General features: G+C 43.0%; 1 long non-coding RNA gene across 1 annotated transcript; it reads right to left on the bottom strand.

Moving 5' to 3' along the window:
- Positions 1-1,476: 1,476 nt before the first annotated feature.
- Positions 1,477-13,949, bottom strand: LOC149434375 (uncharacterized). The gene is made up of 2 exons (XR_016308759.1): positions 12,728-13,949; positions 1,477-1,689 (listed from the first exon to the last, which is right to left on the bottom strand). It is a non-coding gene; the product is annotated as an uncharacterized LOC149434375 (long non-coding RNA).
- Between the last annotated feature and the right edge of the window lie 582 nt (positions 13,950-14,531).

Raw genomic sequence — 14,531 nt, 5'->3', positions numbered from 1 at the left:
TTTCAGCCAATAGATCATCTTCAGGAAGTAATAACTGGCTCCTGTCTAAATTGGCCCTGGTATATGTATGAATGTAGACTGTACGCCCCTTGAGGGTTAGGGACTGATGTGAATGTACAATATATATGTAAAGTGCTGTGTAAATTGATGGCGCTATACAAGTACCTGGAAAATTAATATGCACACAGGCATTCACAGGCTGAAAAAAAAAAAACCCCCAAACTACCAGCATGCTTAGGAGTGGCAACATTTTGACAGAAAAACGCTTGCTGTGTGTAAAAAGTACCTAAACGCACATTTCACGTTTGAGCGCTATTCAATGCCTATATTATTTTGGCTAATGAAATGAACTCCCAAGTGCTTGACATGCCTAAACGTGCTTACAAGTGGGTTTTTGTTTTCCTGCCAAATTGCTGCTGCCAGGAAGAGCATCTAGGAGAGATGGCCAAACGTCCAGCGTGCATGAGGCCTTACATGCTGGTCTTCATGTGTTTACCCACCTCCGCCATTGTATAAAACAGCCAGACGGTGGCAGGGCAGGGTCGGGTGGCCGTTTATAAACAGCCTGGGAGCGCGCAGCACCGCGATCCGGTGCCCGCTGTGTCCTCCGGACACAGTGGAACACCGATCGGACAGGACCTCTGTACGGGGTCCCGATGATGTGATCACTGAATGGCCAATCAGTGATAACATGCAGAATAGTAAGCAAGATGTCACTTTTGACATTGCTTACTACGTGTGAAATCTGTGAATGATCACAGAGGGCACATGGTACAAGGCTATTCACAACAGCCTGTACCATGTGACCAATCACAGCTCACTCAGTAGTTCTCAATGGCTGCAAGAATGCAGCCAGAGAGAAGGAGAAATTATTGCTTTTACATCCTTTATGGGTGTAAAAGCAATTAGTGTAAAAAAAAAAAAATCTTCATCACCCCCCACCAGTAGTAGTGTCACCATGGTGACACTGTACTGCTAGGGTAACCGTATGTAAAAAAAAAAAAAATAAAGTAAAAGTTTAAAATTATAAATTTTGGTTCTAAATTAATTTGGGTTATTTTTTTTTTTTACTAAAAAGACAACGGAATAAATTTCGGCCAAAATTTATGATGAAATACTATTTGCAACATTTTATAAGAAAAACTGTCAAACTTTTTGGACTTTCATTTACATAGCAAAAAAAAAAAAAAAAATCCCAGTGGTGAATACCACCAAAATAAAGCTCTGTCTCAAAAAAAAAAAAAATGCTAAAAAATTCATATGGGTACAGTGTTGCATAACCGCGCAATTGTCAAAGTGTGATAGCGCTGAAAACTGAAAATTGGCCTGGGCAGGAAGGGGGTAAAAGTGTCCGGACTGGAAGTGGTTAATACAGGTCATGTTTTACACATCCATAGTGAGCACTGGCACTGCACTTTTTTCAATCGTATGTTACTTTGAGCAAACATACATACATTTCAGAAAAAAGAAAACCGGTTGTTTTTAAGTTACACTTTATTGGTAAACCTGTTTCAAATACACATCAGAAACAGTTCAGTAAAAATCCCATTTAAATGTTTTTGCACCAATGGGGCACTCAGAACTATTACAAACATATCACCTTTTCTCCCTTGGCCTGAAAATCTGATCAAGACCAACATTGATAAAACCACGCTACACTTTGCTGCGTTCACATTCATCAGATGATTTCTTCAGGTTTTGCAGAAACATACAAATAAAAAAAAAAAAAAAAAAAAAAAAAAGGAGTTTTGTTTTGTACATGTAGCTTGTTTCATTGCTTTTGGTGGATGTACATTGGTTTTCCACAGTCAAAACTTTATATCAGAGTTCATAAAGAAAAGATCACATTAAAAAAAAAAAAAAAAAAAAAGGATTTTTACTTAACTGTGCAATACAGGGGGTGTGTATAGCCCCCAAAAATATGTAAACTGCAGCACTCCCAGGCCAGCTGACGGGTCATGTTTCAGTTTTTTAGACTCTATTCTTTTTTTTTTACGATCCAATTTGTCAAATCAATGAAATTGAATCAATGTCTGTGCCAGTGTTTAAACAAGCTCTCAGTATTGCTGATTGGACAGTTCAGATCGGAAACAAAAACCCAGCTGTGTGTGGTCAGGTTTGCTGAGGTTATGATCTGCCTCTACCTGATAGTAGGGAAAACCTGCAGCTAAGTTTATGAGAACACAGATGTTTTTCACTTCTGTTCCTTCTTTCTTGAAGCAAGCGTCAAGCCAAAAACGGTTTCTAGTTTTGGATAGAGTGAGAAAGGATTAGAACATCTGTTGAAGGTGAACTGTTATCAGGGACACCGTTAAGCAAGCCGTAGATTATGCCATTTTCTTTCATATAACCACAGGTTGCAGGAAAGAAAAAAACAAAACAAAAACAAACAAAAAAAAACATCACTGGATTCCCCGTATCAACACAGCCAGTGTTAGAGGGGGGAATCCCTCCCACTGTGCGTTTGTATTCTGCCCTGCTGACAGAACACAATGATCACTGCTGGTGGCTGTAGCCGTTGGCAGTAATCGCACTCAAAAATCCGACAGGCTGGTTGTACAGATGTCGATCGATGAACTGGATTTTGGCCAGTCCCTGCTGATCCAGCCAAGATTCGATCCATCTATGGCCGGCTTTAGAGAGATCCAACAGGTCTTCTCTCCACATTCAAATAAAGAAAAGCATTTTTATTCTTTTGGTGTTGCTCTTGGAGAGTTCCCCTCACTTCCTGTATTATAAACCGCCAGCATGACAGGAAGTGAGGAGAAATCTCTTATCCCTGGTTCCTGCTGTCCGCGTTTTGCACGGGCACGAGAGCCCATTCATTTGAATGGACTCCAGTGCCCCAGGACACGCAGGGAAGAAGTCCCTGCGCTTCTAAAAACGCAGCCCGCAAGGGAACCTCAGTTCCCAGCGCGATTGCAATTTCCAGTGCGGACGGCGGGCCATTCGAATGAATGAAACCCGTTTCTGCTGTCCACGTTTTGCACGGGCACAAAAGCCCATTCATTTGAATGGACTCCCGTGCCACGCAGGGAAGAAGTCCCTGCACTTCTAAAAACGCAGCCCGCACGGAACCTCGATTCCCAGTGTGATTGCGATTTCCAGTGTGGACCATTCGGATTAATGAACCCCGTTCCTGCTGTCCGCATTTTGCGCGGGCACGAGAGCCCATTCATTTGAATGGAATCCCGTGCCCCGGGATACGCAGCGAAGAAGTCCCTGCATTTGTTCTGAAAACGCAGCCTGCACGGAACCTCGATTTCCAGTGCGGCCCATTCGGATTAATGAACCCTGTTCCTGCTGTCCACGTTTTGCGTGGGCACGAGAGCCCATTCATTTGAATGGAATCCCATGCCCCCGGACACGCAGGGAAGAAGTCCCTGCACTTCTGAAAACGCAGCCCACACAGAACCTCGATTCCCAGTGCGATTACAATTTCCAGTGTGTGCGGCGTGCCATTAGAATTAATGACACCTGCCCGCGGGTCCACATTCCTATGCGGGTGGTGCGGCTGCACGGATCCGCAGCGGCACCACCTGCGCGTATGTGAACCTTGACTTACGGAGCCCCAGAGAACAGTGAAAACCCATCGGGGAACCACAACTTCAGACTATCCAGAAGACCAATGAAAACATTTGGCTGACCATATACTTTAAAGGAAGAAGGAAGTTGTGGGGGAGATGTACTAAAACCAGCGCACACAGAATCATGTGCAGCTGTGCATAGAAACCAATCAGCTTCCAGATTTTATTGGCAAAGCCTAATTGAACGAGATGAATTTGGAAGCCGATTGGCTCCCATGCGCAGCTGCACCAGATTCTGTGTGCGCCGGTTTTAGTAAATCTCCCCCTTTGCCTAGAACATTTTACAGCTACAACATGCTGCTGTTTTGACCCAGCTGTCAACATAGTTTTTCACTTTGGAAAGTTGAAAAAACAAAAAAAACATGCATTCTGGTTTTTACGCCATCTGCTCTAGTTTCTAGAGAGAATTGAAAACTATTAACACGTCTATTGAGCTGTTTTTTTGCACACTGCTGCACATATACAGTGTGAACAGGGAACACGGACCAAACGTTTTCTATGTGCCTTGTACACACCATACATGAATAGTGGGGTGCAGAAAAATGCAGCTTAAGGACGTGGCAGGAGCAAGACATTAGGAAACGGCAAAACCCTTCACTTCATGGAGCTCTGAATAAAACTGCAGCTGTGTACCGTCTTCTTTGTCCTGCTTTTTGTTGCAGGGTAAAAACATCCGTGTGCACACAAACCTAGATGGCCTCGTGGACCGGAGGAGAGCAACGCTGGTGTAGATGTCAATTGTGTGCAGTAGAGCAGAGACTCGACTAAAACCAAATGGTAAACTCGGTAAGCAAGTGTAATGAATACCACCATAAATATGAAGTCCTGAGGCAAGACCACTGGTATGCCAACTCCTTTGTGTTCAATCACTTTTGCTTTGATAACCTTGGAACAGGATGCTTGGAAAAAACTTGTCGATCAGCAGCTGTGGCCACTGACCAGTGTATTCTGACAGTGAAGGAATCCCACTGCCAGGATACAATGTACCAGCGGGGAGGATTCCTCCTTCTACTGCACATGTGGCTGGGGGAATCCATTCATTCAGCCTGCTGGCTGATCAAAACCAAGCAAACCATCTATGCCAGGGATTACAATTACAAGTCCTGAGCTACTAGCCAGGCCTTAGAGTTACTCGCCACCAACAAACATGTACACAAACACGTACATACACCCAAACATGGACACATGCAGACACATGTACATACATACACAGACGCGTACATACACAGACACGTACACAGACACATGTACTTACATACACAGACACGTACACAGACACATGTACTTACGTACACAGACACATGTACTTACGTACACAGACACGTACACAGACACATGTACTTACATACACACACGTACACAGACACATGTACTTACATACACACACGTACACAGACACATGTACTTACATACACACACGTACACAGACACATGTACTTACATACGCACACGTACACAGACACATGTACTTACATACAGACACATGTACACAGACACATGTACATACACACACACACGTACTTACATACACACATGTACTTACATACACACATGTACACAGACACATGTACTTACATACACACATGTACACAGACACATGTACTTACATACACACACGTACACAGACACACATGTACTTACATACACACATGTACCATTGTACATGCATACAGAGACACAAACACATGTACCACCACCCCCCCCCCCCCCCAATAAAAAGTTGCAGTACCTCGTTGTTCACTCACAGAGCAGGGTACTGCACTCTAGGGGGAGGCATAGAGCACAGCATACACTCCTTCCTTTGCTTTCACTGAGTTCAGCTATTGAGCACTCTGACGGCTCCCAGTGACAATGACAGATCCGGCCTGAGCTCCGAGCCTGCTCAGCAAGACGGCCCTGGGGGAAACACTCGCCCCCACCATAATTTCCACTCACCATTGGCGAGCAGGCGAGTTGAAATTTCAAGCCCTGATCTAGGGCCAGCCGCACCCTTGGTAGAGGATCTTCCCTTTTCAATGCAAGTGTTATCCGTTTGTTTTACCTTGGTGTTGAAGAATAAGGCGATACCTCCATCTTGCTCCCCCGGCATCCAGTGCTGCTCTTTGCTCTCGAATGTGGGCAGGCCCTCAGCATACTGTATGATGAAAGACAGTATGATGTCAGAGAGCTGCAACCAGTCTAACAGCAAAAGGCTTTGGAGACAGGTTGCACAGAGGGTGCCTGTGAGAGGGAGGAATAAAGTATATCACCTTATCCTTCAGCTCCTTGACAACAAGCAGTTATTCCTTGTGGGGGGGGGGGGGGGACTACACAAAAGGGAAAGATTTTTTATTTTTTTTTTTTTTAAATCAGGGTTTAGTGTTAATGAAAAAAAAAAAAAAAAAAAAAAAAACACATTTCCAATGCAGTGGGGCTGTGCTTTGTCTAGGTGTGAGGCAAAAGCTGTATACTCACCCGATCCTCCACTCCAGCAGAAAACAGTGCTCCCCCACGATCCAGAGGTGAACTGTTCCTAACGCCCAGAGCAGGTCTATGGGCGTGATGTCAGGAACAGTCCCCAACACAAGACCGCTAGACCATGAGGGGGGCAGGAGCCACAGGGACCGGTCTGGTGCAGGGAGGATCGGAAAAATAGGCAATTATACATCCATTCTCCAATCCCCTAAACAAAAATGAGCAGTTGAACCATGCAGTGCAGGTACAGCCCCACTACATAGAAATAGTTTTTCACCTGAAGCTTAATGTTAATAAAACCTTTTCTTTACATAATACAGTTTTTGAAAATGCTGTGATGTGCGCAGTGTGGCTTTTCCTAACGTGTGGTGTTGCTATAGTGTATGTACATTGCAGCACACAGTAGCTGTACATTGGGGGTGCAATGCACCACAGCACACGTTCAGGGCACGGTCATAATCTGACAACACACATGGTGTGAACCAGCTGGTACAGCAGAGTCTGTGACCCACATGTACTGCTAGCATGCAGAGTTAAAATGGCCTGACATTGCCAACACCATTTTTTTTTTTTTTGGTTTGGGCAGTGTTTGGTTAAAACCACTACAGATTCTTATATGTATATACAATAGTTATCCAAACCGGTTTATCAATAGTAGCCAAATTATTAAATATGAAGACCCAAAATAAAACTTAAGGAATCCATTGGTGCAGAGTGACAACACAATATGGTTTTGTGTTGTTGGGATCTCACGTGTCTCAGTGAGAAGACAACAGAATCTGATTCCTACTTGCAAAGACAAAGTTTTTTTTTTTTTTTCTTTTCTTTTTTTGGGGTGACTTCACTTTTATTTCCAAGCCAATTTCAAAGCTTTTTTTTTTTTTTTACATTAATTACATTACAGGCTTAAACTCTGGTGGTTGTGAACTTGCTTACAGAGCTTACCACTCAATCCGATGCCATATCCTTTGCTCTTTAATTTTTTCAAAATGTTCTATGCTCCATATAAGAAAAAAAAAAGGAGCAAAAAAATTAGAACTGAGCAAAGGGGGAAAAAAAAAAAAAAAGTAAACTCAAACTGCTTTGAGCCAAAACACCCAGCGACACACCGCCCCTGCATTGGCACAGCTAAGCAAAAGAAGTTCATCACTCTAATTATTATCATGAATATGTCAAATGGTTAAGTGTAATGAGCTTGTGTGTTTCATATTCAACCTTCGAGGGTAAAAATCACTACAGGAATTATCCATCCCTCTACAGATTTCTCTTACTTCAGGCTAAGATGTCCCCCCAAACAGGTACAAGCTGCCCCTTGACAACCATTTCCACTGTACACCTACCAGTGCTGCAGGCTGTAACTACCTGTCCCTGATAACAGGTAGCTGAAGCGTAACAAGCATGATGGGTGAACCATGGAAGTAGGCGGGTGGGCGGATCTGTTTCAAGAGACATCTTGACAGGAGGTGAGGGTTATTTGCAGGTGGGTGGAAAAGTTAATTTTGCTGGCCATCTCACCTAAAGTTCTGCCTCTTGACCCAAGTTGCACATTTGGGTGACCGAAACCAAAATCCCATAGTCTGGGGCACAGGGCTGCTGGAAGACAACAGCTACCCTGAATGCTGTAACTGAACATTCCATCAATGGATCTCATTTACCAAGGTGTTCCAAAATGGTTATCCATAGTAACCAGATCCCCTTTTTTTTCCTTTCTCCAAATTACTCAGCTCTCAGACATTGATAAAGGAGGTCCACAGCGCTGAAAACTAAATTAGTGGAATTACATCTGATATTTGGTGAGTTGTGTTCCTCCAAAGCTTGATTTTAAGTCCTTGGAGAATCTGTATACTTAGCCCACTCAGAAAGAAAGGTCACCTCCATCCAAAATTGGGTTTCCTTGATTTCAAAGACTCCAGATGATAGAATTTTCCACCAGGAATATATCTCTGCCACTCTTACCCAACCCTAGGGTTCCTCCACAGGTTGCTAGGGGTTCCTTGAGCTGGGGCTGATGGACCACCTATTGGATGGTACCTAAAGAGTTCATGGACCAGCACCACTTAGCAAAGCCAGCAGCATGACACTAAACTTTTTATCTGTCTTTAGGGTGGCATACAAAGAACCACTTTAAAGGGCACATTCTTCCTACTGACCCCTGATGAATTGGCTTTAGTCAGGGCTCCTTGAGGCCTAAAAAGGTAGAGAAAGGCTGCTCTCTAAGCCACCCATTTCTCAACCAGGGTCCATCCATGGTTGGCTAGGGGTTCCTTGAGCTGGGGCTGATGGAACACCTATTGGATGGTGCCTAAAGAGTTCAAGGACCAGCACCACTTAAAGCCAGCAGCATGACACTAAACTTTATCTGTCATTAAGGGTGGCATACAAAGAACCACTTTAAAGGGCACATTCTTCCTACTGACCAAATTAATTGGCTTTAGTCAGGGCTCCTTGAGGCCTAAAAGGTAGATAAAGGCTGCTCTCTAAGCCACCCATTTCTCAACCAGGGTCCATCCATGGTTGGCTAGGGGTTCCTTGAGCTGTGGCTAACCAACTTGCCATCTAATGGCACCTGCATAGATCCAGGTACAATGCCACTTGGAGCCAACAGCACAACTACAAGGGTGTCATTCTGGACACAACTGTGAGGGAGATTCTTCCTACCCATTACCACCAACGGAAAGGGCATTTTCCCAATGATCCCCTACAAACTAACCTTACCAAAGATTCCCCCAGCTCCTCTGGGGCAAACGGGTTGAGAAAGGCTGGGCCAAGGCCTTAAGAACCCCAAAGTGATGTGTTTGTTATATGTACTATATTAAAACTGAACAAAATATGAAATTATGCATGGCCCCACTTAAGTATTTACTTAAAATAAAATGTATTCTTACATCATTAAATGTAAATGAAGATGGTGAAAGTACATTCATTTTTTTTTAACAGCTCTTTTAATCCCTGTTCAGCAGGGATGACTGATAAAGGACTAGTGCTAGGAGCCCATTAGACTTGGCTGCAGGGATTGGGGTGATACAGCCCTACCTAATAAGCAGGCTGAGTGTGGTTCTGACCAAGCTGGAGGACACAGACAGCTGCACTCGACAATGTCGTCTGAATCATAAGCTTGAATGAAGTGAATTAGAAACAAAGCATCATCTAATTAATGCAGATCAGTTGCTTGTCAGTGTAGCTTTAGGGAGAATCTTGGGATTATGACATTATCAATTGGCTTTGTAGCATCCTCTATGGTAACAATATAGCTGGGGAATCTGATGTCTCATCTATGGAGTATTTCCGATGTAAGAAACCAACATATGATTGAAGAATAGCAATAGTTTTGGATGAAGCTGGTCTTTAAAACCACAGCGAACCGTAACCAGCAGTTGCGTCTGGTTACTAAATCGAGATCTGAAGGGTTTTATGAACGAAGGGGAATATATTTTAACCAATTTAGTCCAATTTTTAGAAACCATTTCCTTTACAGTCATCCAAATGACAACACAGGGCCAATGGCAGAAACAAAGTATGGCCAGTTCAACATTTGGGTTCTCAGTCAGAGGTTAATAACTTGTCTACTTCATTAAATGATACATTCTCTCACATGTGCTTTTTGCAGTGAACTAAAAACTTGAGGCCTCACTGGAGCCTGTTCTAGTGCTTGATTATCACCAGCTGAAGGACGCGGCGGTCAAGTGCAAGTATACATCTCAGCTCAACATGATCCAGCAGTTCCTGGTATGGGGCTGTCTACATCTCATCTCAACAAGGGAAGCCTTAAATTAAAATGATCTTTGTACGGGGCCCTTTGCAGGCATTAGATAGTTACATCTGCCTGCATTTATTAAAATATTTAGTACAGAAAAAGAAAAGAAACAGCTTTTCAACATGGAGCATGTATGGCCCAATGATGGTCTTTAGGAAGTACATGGCCTATATAGGTAAACGTGGTGACATTTTTGCTTCATCAATGGGTAGGGCTGAGACTTGGCCAGCACCTTTATGGACCAAACCAATTTGGATCAGTAAGGGGGACAATATTGCTGAGTTCAGCAATACAAGAACAAAAGAGGGTGGCAATCTGGATGTAGCATATTTTTTTTTTTTTATGCTACACCCAGATCAGCACCCTCTTTTATATTGTGTTGCTGCAGAGATTGCTTCAGTCTCCAAGGTGCTGCAATCAGCTTGTGGGCCATTTTTAAAGAACCGTTGGAACCTTTTTTTTATGCTACTCCTGCTTATAGACTATTAGTTGCTAGGTTTATCCACCCACATGCAACATCTCCATATAGGTTTACTTGTTATTGCTGAAAGTTCTTGATTTGAAGCAAAGAGAAAGCAAGGTTTGAATATTTAGTGGGAGCCATGGTACAGAAGCAGTAAGGGACTAAACATGGCTTCAGTGCCAGAGTAGGTCATGGGTTGGAAGGAACTGCACAGGTTTCTTGCTAGTTACTAGCTTTGCCTGCAAGCATGGAGAGCAAAAACAGCACTTTATCTTACATTCTCTTCACAGTACGAGTAAACTCTAGATTAGAGGACCGTTCTGCAGACCTTAATATCAAGAAATTGTGAAGACCTCTAAAAATTGGCTTGAACTAAAATGTTGCAACACAGAATGGGGAGGAAATATGGAAGGTCCCATAACCCTCCTCATCAAAATGAGGCCTTCTATAGCTATTATATGGTCACAGTGATCCAGGGCTGTTTCAGAGCTGGTTAGATAAATCAGCTTATGCTGTGAACCAGAATTCAGCTTTGGATCTTGGCTTAGGCTTTCCTAGCCCTCTTTAGGGGATTCTGCTGGAGGTGCAGGCTGGAGACAAGATCACCCAGACTAAAGTAAGGGCACAGGAAGCATTTCTGTAACCGCACACCAAAATCAAGTCTTGTATCATAGGAATGGTAGCAGCCTCAGCCCACGCCTTGCCCCTGGGGCTTAGTCATGGAAGTGACCAAGACTCCATGAGGAAGCCCCGGGGGGCATGCTCTACCCAGAGTGAGCTGGTACACTGCTTGGTATGGTGTGTGGTTACTGGAATGCTTCCTATGCCTGGCTTATGCTGTTCTGCTTGGAGAAGGTATAGCCGGGAGGGAAGATTTTCTGATGTCTGCATATTTACATTCTGGAAAGCTTTTCTGTAAGATTTTTAGGGTGTCTGTGGAAATTAATGCCCATTGTATTATGGTGTGTGGTTACTGAAATGCTTCCTATGCCTTTACAACTGGCTTATGCTGTTCTGCTTGGAGAAGGTATAGCCAGGAGGGAAGAAGGTCTGATCTCAGCATATTTACATTCTGGAAAGCTTTTCTGTAAGATTTTTAGGGTGTCTGTGGAAATTAATGCCCATTCAAACAAGAGCATTTGTGAAGTAAGGTACTGATGTTGGACGAAGACACCTGGCTTGCAATCAACATTCCTATTCATCCAACTACTCAATAGGGTTGATGTCAGGGCTTTGTACAGACCACTCAAGCTCCTCCACACCAAACCACGTCTTTATGAAGCTGGCTTTGTTTACAAGGCGCAGACTTGCTAGAACAGAAAGGGACTTCACTAAACAGCTGCCACAAGCTTGAAAGGGCACAACTGTTTAAAATGGCTTTGTATGGTGTAGAATTTTTAGTACACTTTACCAGGAGCTCGAGGTGTCTACATATTTACAGCTATATACTAGGTATGATGGGTAGACACTGGGTAGGTCTGCCTCAGGAGCAAGTCAATAGGGACTTTCCTTGTAGTGTTTTTGCCAACACCCATAACGCAGAAGTGATGGGGGGCTGGGCAAGGAAAAGATGCATTAGCCAGGATGGTCATTCTCATTTAAAATTAGGTCAGCAATGGCAGATCTATTTGTATCCCCACAGGTTCACTTTACAAAAGGCAGCTAAATTGTGATCTGTGCTGCAACCTTTTAAACGTTGAGCTGATTCCACATTTCTGTTATGGAGGTGTACCTCATATGACCTCTACCTTAAAGAGGATCTGTCACTTTTCTATTGCATTCATCAACCAGAGTCAATCAATGTTACGAGATGTGTAGGAAAAAAATGTCCTAAAGACAGAAACTATAGGCCAGACTCTCAGCCAAGATTCAAGAACCGTTTCTATGGAAACGATTGCACCCCCCAAAATAAAAGCTCATCTGGCATGGTATCAAAGATCGAGGTAGCATACCATCACAGTGGTTGAACGATCATTGCAAAAATTGACAGATTATCTTTAAGTAACTGGAAGTCGGCCACAGATGGTTCAATTCCTGGCAGGTTCAGCAGGGACCAGCGGAGATTCAAACCATCTATAGACAGGCTGATTGCACCAAAATTTGATTGTTGTACGACTTTGGTACAACCAGCCCGTCAGATCTTTAAATGTCATTAGTGCTCGATGCCATTACAGCCTCTAGCAGTAATCACTGTTCTCCTGGCAGGGATGGCTGCCCCCACTGGGAAAACACACAAGCTCAGTGGGAGGGATTCCCCCTTCAACACTGACTGTGCTAATGAAGGAACAGCACGATTTTCCTTCCTGCAACCTTCGGTTGCAGGAAAGAAAAATAGGAGAATAAAATGGCATCATCTGTGCCCGGCTTTAGATGTATACTTTCATCTGGTTCATCAGCTGGTGATAAAATTGGATATAGAACAGCTCCCTCATAGTCTGAATTGATATAATTGTCTTAGCTTTCTGGTACCTCATGAAGCTGTTAGCACAGACATCTTTCTCTGGTCTCATTTAGTAAGTCTACAATTTCCCCTCGTAGAATTGCAAACTCTTCTCTTGTTCCTCATCCAATGATAACTACAGGCCTCCTGTTGCCACCATCCAGTGATGTTAACAGACTCCTTGGCTCCTCTCTGCAGCCTCAGCCAACGGATCCTGCATCTGGACGGAACCCACACTAGTTCCTCCTAATGCCACGTTTTCTGCCTCCTTGTTCACTGGGGTCAGACCACCCACGACAAAGAACCACTGCTTCCATGTGGTCAGTTGTCCAGAGTGGAACTAGTAACATCACCCTCCAGGAGCTTGGTGGGAAGCTACAAACTCACAAGATAGATGCTAGAATTTAGAGAAAAACAAAAACAAAAAAACAAGCAAAAAAAGAAGTTTACAACCCTTTGATGACTCAGTCTTCAGAAATCATTACAAAACAAAATAAATGTAAAGGGATTAAAAAGACATTTACATAGCTGGACTACTTAAATCATGAAAATCTAAACCAACCACCACCAGTTACTTTACATTATATTTATTGCCGAGTAAAACAAACAAGGCGGTGTCAATAAAGAGTCCTAAGATGTGGCCAATGATCCCACAGAGATTAAAATGATCGCTTTTTAAAGCCCAGGGGACGAATTCAGTTTTGTTAGGAAAGGAGGGCATCATAAATCATGCATGTAATTTTTTTCAAAGGGTTGCAAATATTTATTTTTTCAAACAAAATCAACTAGGCAAGTTTTTTTTTTTGGGCCACGTCAATCATTTTCAAAATTTCACTTGCATGACCAAACGTTAACCAAGTCAACTTGATGTAACCAGAGTCAACTTGTAGGAGTTGAAACATTGGTGTCGACTTAAAAGTATCATTGCTGCAGATCAATAAAATGCATCTGAGTTTTTTTTTTTGTGTTCACTCAAAACCGACATTTAAGATGTTAGTATGACCTTAGAAATTATTTTATTGCAGCTTTCTGAAATTGGATCCTCTCCATACTGTGAGGGCCTTTATGTTCTGATGGTTGTGAAGGGTCAGGAGGTAAATGGAAATCTAAATACATAGAAATAGGTGCTGCTACCTCCAAATTTTGTAATGTGACTTTACCACCAGTGCTTGGGCAGAGGCAGCTTGGTATCTCTTTTGGGTGGTGGAAGACTTATCATTGGCCCAAAGGGTCATGGGAGAGACCTCTTTGTAGTCATTCATCTACATAAGCAAACAAAAAACAGCACTTCCGTGTATACTCGGCAGTCTTGTGTTCACAGACGCACAACAGCCACAAAAGTCAACGTGTTTCAGCCAAACTGGCCTTATTCATGACTATGGTCATAAATAAGGCCAGTTTGGCTGAAACACGTTGACTTTTGTGGCTGCCGTGTTTTACGCACCTATATACACAAGACTTCAGAGTATACACAAGTGTTGGCTTTTCTTTGCTTATGTAGATGGACGACTACAAAGAGGTCTCTCCCATGACCCCTTGGGCCAATAAATGAGAAGTCTTCCTACCACCCAAAAGATACCAATTGCACTGTCAGGGCATTATAATACACATAGTAAATGTATTCCAAATATGGGCGGTTATCTTTGCCCTTGAAGCCCCCTCATGAAATAAATGGCCACATGTAAGGCTTTGAGGATCACATCTAAAAATTACGGAGTGGGTTGGTTTAGTTTATATGAAATAAGTATGCAAAGCTTTTTTTTTTATTATACAAGCAAAATTGTAATAGGTTCTCCTTGAAGGAAGCTTTTTTTCCTACCAAGAGTGAAAGGG

Source organism: Staurois parvus, unplaced genomic scaffold (assembly GCF_062004578.1).
Source record: "Staurois parvus isolate SC_StPar_1 unplaced genomic scaffold, SC_StPar_1.0 ptg001760l, whole genome shotgun sequence".
Taxonomy (NCBI): Eukaryota; Metazoa; Chordata; class Amphibia; order Anura; family Ranidae; genus Staurois; species Staurois parvus.
Note: the sequence above shows the minus strand (reverse complement) of the source record. Positions and strands in the feature narration are given on the sequence as shown.